At 33.1% G+C, this 7,708-nt stretch overlaps 1 long non-coding RNA gene across 1 annotated transcript; it reads right to left on the reverse strand.

Annotated features, from left to right (window-relative positions):
- Positions 1–248: 248 nt before the first annotated feature.
- LOC139904944 (uncharacterized) lies at positions 249–2,958 on the reverse strand. Its single transcript, XR_011779291.1, has 3 exons — positions 1,204–2,958; positions 1,028–1,151; positions 249–965 (listed from the first exon to the last, which is right to left on the reverse strand). It is a non-coding gene; the product is annotated as an uncharacterized lncRNA (long non-coding RNA).
- Positions 2,959–7,708: the final 4,750 nt, after the last annotated feature.

Consider the following 7,708-nt stretch of genomic DNA (forward strand, 5'->3'; position numbering starts at 1 on the left):
GTGCAAGGAGAAGGGAAGGGGGGGGAGGGAAAGAGATATGGTATCATTGTTTAAAATACTGATGTGATTATCATCTGCCTCCTTTCTTATGATTATTGAGGGTATAACGAAAGTGTTTATTAGCAAAATGTTTAATGAAGATATACTACGTATAATTGACTTTGACGTTTTTTATCAGTTACAGTAGATTTGAAAACGTCACACTCCATGAAATTGTAATTAATTATGAACCTTATTCTCAGAATAATAGCTAATGAAACGACAAAGTAGAGTATTTCGAAATATATTTGAAGTTCCAAGTTTAAAAAGAAGGCTTACATTAAATATAATCTACATACTAAAAAATATACCATCATACATTTATGTTAAATATACAAAATTAAACAATTAGAATCATAATAATTAATATCAACAATAAATTATATATACAGAATATTGAAATAATAGATTGATCCAAATAATATTTTCTTGTTCTGACATCGGAATTCAGTTAAATATTTCATAACTTTAAGTTGCTAAACACAAGCCAGACGTGGAATTTAATCATATTTTTCCTCATGTAGAAATTGCTATATACAATTGTGCACACGATAGATATATCTCTATCGATGAGATCTAAATAAATATTAATAATAAAGTAAATGTCAAAATTATAAAATTAGACAATAAATATACTAATAAAAAAAATGTTGGAATTAAATCCATCGTAAAGATTTAGTCCAAAAACTAATTATGTAGTAATGTCCGGCGATATTTTATTATTAAAAGTATCAAAAAAGATATTTTCTCCATTATTTATGCTTATATAACAACATACTATTATCATGAAGGATATACACAATTGCTAATTATAATACTACACCCAATGTAACTACCCCCGTTGTTGTGACCATTTAAACAGTTGTTTTTGCCTTTTATGAGTTTTCTGAACACCATTTCTTGGAGCCTATCAACCATAGCTAAGCCTTAAGTGATAAAAAGGTAATATTCATTGACTATGTAATATTGGAAAACCTAAGGCTCATACCCAAGTCTTAAGCGAAGAAACTAGTCTCAAACCATCCAAAGCTACTACCCCCGTTGTTGTGACTATTTAAGCAGTTGTTTTTGCCATTTAATGAGTTGTGTATCATAATTCTTGATATGTTTAGCTAAAATAAAATCATATTTTATAGTTAGATTAAAAAAAAATTGAATACTTACTGTAAGATAGTACAAAATTCAGAGTTCCATTTCGATATTAGTAAATACTTTTTACTGATAACTTGATCGTCATTTGGTGTGGATGACTCAAAACATTTTTATATGTATTTCTATAAATGACATCAGTACCAATATCCTCCATTAAATTAATGATGGTCCCTCGGGAAGGGATAGGTTTACCCGTATATTTCTCCTTAAATTTTTGGAACATAGATGATTAGCAATGGATAACGTTATATTACAAGCAATAAGCATCTTTGTGAGATCAGAGTTAAAGTCTGACTTGATGTATTCATCATTAACTTGATTTTTTAGATGAATATCCATACTCTTGATATGAGATGAGGATAATGAGGGGCGTGTAATTCTAGACGGGGGGACTAAAGGCACATTTATATCGACAAATCCGACAAACCATCTGTTTCTCATCCGGTAAGTATGTTCCAAATTCCTGGGCCTTCATTTTCATAAATCCAGACAGAAGGCAACGTTATTTTAGGCATTTAATTCAGTTTTCTATCGACTATCAGCATCTAATATTATATTAATATTGAATAATAAAGATGGGAATAATAACGTTCTTCATTGATAGAAGAAGATGTATATTATTTAATCAATGATGCCATAAGTATTTCTTCTCTTCTCCTCGAACACTTTTCTATTCTTACCAAAATTATCACCCTTAGATATAAGAAGGGTACCTTGATGCTCAGGGAAGCGGCGGAGGATAAATTTAACTTGCCTCGGGCTCAGCAGTTCACCTGCACAACCCGTGGACTGAGGTATATAATACAAAAAATATAATTAAAAAAAACCTTTTATTTGATCCATTACAACTCATTATATGATTTTGAAGGCTACCTGGAGATGACTTATTTTTCAATGAACGGTTTAATTAAACGAAGCAACAGATTGAAAAAAAAAAAAAAATTAGACTAAATAAACTATAATTTAGCCACCATTAAAGCTAATGATTATAATTATACCCATTATCAAGAAAAAAGATGTAGTAATCTTTGGAAAAGTAATCAAAAAGCTACCTTTTGTGGACGATAAAGAAATGAAACCGGTTTAAATTTTTTCCCAGTTCGTCGTTCATTCGTTCAAAAAAATGAACGGAAAGAGTGAACGCCGTTCGTTTTTCGCTCAATGTCTAAGCCTGTTTATGGGAGTGGCATTTTCCCCTGTTATACCCGCTACTGTATTAAAGAATATTCTATTTACCTCCCTAGATTCCGAAGAATAATTCAGAATCATAAAGTATCTAATAGTTAAAATACTAATAAAGATAAATGATGGCTTCCATGAGAATCAAACTTGTATTTTCCTTTAAAAACTGATTAATATCAGAACAAAGTCTCTAAGTGATATACAGTGTACGCAAAAATAACTCTCTTTTTTATTAAGCGTGGCAATACAGTTGTATTGAAGTTGTGGTTTCATTCTAGAGGAGAAATTCGAAAATATATATTGTAGGTAGTTTAACAAAAAATCAAAACATCATATTTTTGTATTTTTTATATAATATCAATTATGTAATTTTAGCATGTTTAATGCAATGATACCAAAATTACCTTAATTGGTAGGATATATCCCGAGTAATTGCAATTTTTCGTCGCAAAAAATTAAAACCTTTTCCCATAATCATCTTTCTTTGTTTATGAGCAACTTGTGTACGTTTCATGTCTTTGAACATTAGCTGGCGCTGCAAATTTGACAATGACGTGACAAATCATAATAAACATGACGCATACTTATTATTAATAATAAATAAACTTAATGAAAAAAAAAAATTTTTAGAAATATATATTATTTATTTTAATAATGATTAATTTAATAATCTCTATTTAATGCCTAATTCAAAATAATTTTTTATATTGCCTCTCTAAAACAACTATTGTGTAAGAAATGCAAACTTTCATCATATCATTGAAGGAAGAATTAATTTTAATTCTTTGAAGTTTACGAAAGGTGCTCTCCATAACTAATGGTTCTCCAAAGAAATCATTATTTGATTTAGAAATCGATGTGGGATCTAATAAACTCGTTTTAATCGTTCAACAACTTCTTTAACTGTTTGAATCGCATCAAGATAGTTCAATTGACTATCATATGAGTTGTAAAATTTCTTCATCCATTTCCCCGTCAGAAGTTTGCCCAGCACAGCTAGAACATGAAGTAAGGTTATTAAATTTTTCATAAATGGAATGTTCCAGTGTTTCGAACTTTGCCTATCTAAGTCTGTGTTTTTCTTTTGTGATGAAAAGTGATGAAAGTGAGACAAATGTTTCATTGGATGTTTTAGGGGCACTTTGGGAAAGAGAAGCTTGGAATTCATTTAACTCGGAGGTATTTTGGGTTGTTTTTGAGGCACTTTGAGAAAGAGAGGTATGAGGGTCATTTAAGTTTGAGGTATACGGGGAAGGATTTATAGGCTCAAAAGGGAAGGAACAGTTTATTCATCTGAGAATCTTGCCATCATATTTTTATAGACACGTTTCTTGATTTTTTTATATATCCTTAAGAAAATCTGTTTAACAGCAAAGTAAAACAAAAAATCTTTTTAAAATTTCATATTTCCTTCAACTTTCGTGAAGATATCATTGCATTATAGTTTCCGGATTGTTCCAGTCTTTCGAATAGCACTTTTAGGCATTTGCCTCTTCTTAGAAGGAGACATCGTTCAATTGAATCAAAGCCTTTGTAATAACCAGAAAAAAATCAAATCAATTCAACTTAAATAATCGTGACAATGGCGGCCTTTAAAAAAATGGGAGTTTTTTTCACATTTGAGACGGATGAAATGTCTGGTTAGTCTCCCTCTCCAAAGTGCCCCACACAGCAAAGTCCAACAGGTTCAAATCTGGCGAAGATGATGGCCACATGTCCTTGGGCCAAAAATCAGCCATATTGTCGGTGCAGAACTTCTGGCATTTGGCCAATGTGTGAGAGGATGCACAATCTTGGTCACAAATAGTTGTCCTCTGGGTAGGTGGCCTTGAGCCATGGCAGTATCGTGAACCTCAGCACCTTCTAGTAGGCCTCCTTAAAAAAGAATAGAGGAATCTTCTTGCTGTCAGACGCCACGACTCCTCGGACCATTATTTGGGCTGGAGGTATTGTACAGAAAACCCCATTGTCCTTCTCTGGTGATCCCCCAAGCCAACGGTCTTTCCGACGGTTGTAGACCTCGTCCACGGTGAAAACTTCTCGTCAGAGCGGATCCATAAGCCTTGATCCACTCACGAACTCTCTGGCACCGCTGAAGTCTCTTTTCCTTGAGAGCGTCCATCAACAGGTGGCGTGGGATCCTTGTGCAAGAGGACAACCCCAAGTCCTCCTTCACATCCCTCCTGATCGTCCCGTCGTGCACGTCAAACTCGTTAGAGAGATGATTCATGGATTTTGTGAGGTCCTCCTTGATCTTCTTCTTTAGGTTCCTCAGAAACTCAGAATCCCTCTTCAAGTTGTGTCCCCCACTTCCCTCTTTCCTTGAGAGGTATTTTCCATTCTTTTTCACCTTGGCCACCTTGGAAATGAGGCTCCTGGAGCAAAATTATAAAGTTATGAGTAAGAAAAGTAAGTAGATGAAAATTGTAGTTTCGTTTTTTATTTCCAGGTGCTAAAAAAAAGGGATTTTTTAATGGAATATAAAAGTTCCTTCACCGGACTAAAAAATTTTCGGGTAGAAGTCTCTTAATAGCTTTAAAACCATGACAATGATTTATAGAATCGGGTGCCTCACTATATTCAACTCCAATGATAGCTCCATTTTTTTTTTCAAACTAATTGATTCGATAACAGCTTGGATGTTTCATGAAACATTGGAAAATTTTCCTTTTCTTCGAGAAGCCTTTTTAAGTCATTCCAATATTTTTATTTAATATTGCCTCCATATTAACACCCAAACTCCAGATAAAATTTTGTAAGAGGCATTCAAAATGGTGATAGGACTCCAGTGATTCAAGTCCGACCCATCTCCTTTTTTAGGAATCAAAGCGAATCTTACTTTTGTGAATGATCCAGGCATTCTACCCGTCTCTTCCATTGTACACCCCGTTCTATACAGAAACGGCGTAATTTCATCTGGACATGGTAAAAAGCTCTCGAGAAACTCCATCTTGGCCGGCCACCTTGTTAGCTTTAAACTTTTTCATGAGAAAATTCATAATATTTTCCATTGAATGGAAGTTATCCATTCAGACCATATCCACATCTTTTAGAGGAAAAAATCCACTCAGTTTGGACTACTGATTGTAAACCCGAATGAAAATATTTTGAAATAACTTTTGGGCTGTTATTTTTTTATCCCAGGAGTTGAGTATTTTTTTTTTGTCTGGTAATTTATTTTAATTATTCTGTTTGAATCACTCTCATCCATAACTTTGTCGTTCATATTCTTCTCGGCTATTTCTGCTATGAATTAATAGTATCTGCCGTAAAGATTCGAGTAAATAAAGAGCTAAAATTCAATAATTTTTCTACTTCGTTTTAAAATATTCGTTTTTCCCTTTTTCCTTTCCCGATAAAATTCTGATACAGAAATTTTATATCTAGAGATAAAACATCTATTACTTACTTTGCATTGAATTTTGTCTTATAACATTGACTAGATTTTTTAAAATTTTTACTCTAAATTTTTGTTCAACAAGAATCAATCTTGATAAAATAAATGAACACCGTTTCAAATGACTTATCTTAATTTATCTTGATAGATAAGCAAACACCATGACTATTATGCCTGGTGTGAGAATTCGGAATCCTTGATTGGTTTACACTCCTTATAGGAGAATGATCTGTATCACGATTACTTCTTTTACCCATCGATAGGGAATGAGTGCGATATTCTGATACCTTTGACAAATCGAGATGTGATTTGCTCGGTTTTTTAGGGCTAAGCCAACTTCTCCTCTTACATATCTCATCTGAAAGGACTCCATCAGATTGTCGGGTTAGGCTAATGTTGGGCATGTTAACACTCAGGGGTACATCCCTTGGTGTAATTTCAATTTTGAGGACTATTAAAATCCCTCTCATTGATGATAAAATGCCTAGCAGGGCCATTATTTGCAACCTCGCCATCTTGTGGGGCATTGCCTTTGTGTTTAGATAGTTCCTCCTCGAACCTGCACACATTATTATCATCAAGCACTCCCTCCTCCTGAGGCATTCAATCGACTTCTTTGGATAGGTATTAGCCTTAACGTTAGAACTAATCATGATAGTCTTTTTCTACTACGGATTATGGAAATTGTGATATTGTTTTTTACTACTGTTTCGTATTCAAAGGTTATCATCCTTTTTCGGAAAAATATTGCTTAATATGGGCAAAATTGAAGCATATTTGGGATTTGTGTTTGACTAACTGAGCATGAATTCGCACAATTTATGGATAGAGGACAGATCTGCAACTATTTCAACGATATAATCGCTATCTCTCCAAATGTATCTGTAATTTAAATACTTTTCCCCGCTTTTTTGAATATTGGGTTCCTCCTCGGATAGTGGTTCGATACATCACCAAATTGCTTCAAGAAGGAAACAACTTTTGATTCATCAACCCGTTTGAACGTATTGACCAGAGTAATGACAATATTTTTCTTTTTACTATGGTATAACTGATCTATTCCATGCAGTTTAAATGTAACCTTCTCGAGTATGCCCTCCATATTTTTAATTTTCAACTTTCGAGAATTTGTATAACTCCTTAAGTCTACATCTAATTTCAATTGGAAGCCTTGTATACATTCAAGCCTGGCCCATTCCAAATCTTGGGTTGACTCCTGCAATTTCTTGTTCTTTGAAGCCGAACTATATATCAACATTAAACATATCAAACTGTTTAACATTATCTACATTGAAAGCCTTTCCATCAACATCTTCAAGCATAGGAACAAAAATTTCGGAATTGAAGTCAAAACTCAAATTCATATGAGTATTTGCATTTTTATCAATGTTCTTTCCTCGTTTAAGGACCGTGGCATGTTTCCTCTATGAATAGTTCAAATAGTGTAAGTTTTCATAGGAGAGGTTATCTGTTGGTTCATCGAGCATCTTAAGTAGAGAAGGCGCTTCTTCAAACTTGAATGAAGAAGGAAAAGGAGACAAAGTCTAAAAAACGCACTCTTTCTTATAAAGGAACAAAATAGTGATAGATATCAATTAAATGATTACTTAGCTTGATACTCCAGATAAAAGGAACGAATTTCAAATCAAAATCCGAAATGTCTTCCAGAAATTTGTTTGGAATTTCGTATACATATAAATTAGACACCTAAAAATTGATGTTTATCTTAAATATCTGTCATTTTCTGCAAACTTTTCCAATTCTTTTCTCTTTTTTTTTCAATTTTTAAGAAGAAATGCCACAAAACGATGTATTTTAGAAATAAAAGTATAACTATGACTATTCATATATGTATTTTTCCATTCCAGGACATTTTATTGCATACTATTCGCAATATTTGAAAAAATGAAGAATATAGAGGGTTATTTTTTCGACGAG

The sequence above is a fragment of the Lepeophtheirus salmonis genome, chromosome 1 (genome assembly GCF_016086655.4).
Source record: "Lepeophtheirus salmonis chromosome 1, UVic_Lsal_1.4, whole genome shotgun sequence".
Classification (NCBI taxonomy): domain Eukaryota; kingdom Metazoa; phylum Arthropoda; class Copepoda; order Siphonostomatoida; family Caligidae; genus Lepeophtheirus; species Lepeophtheirus salmonis.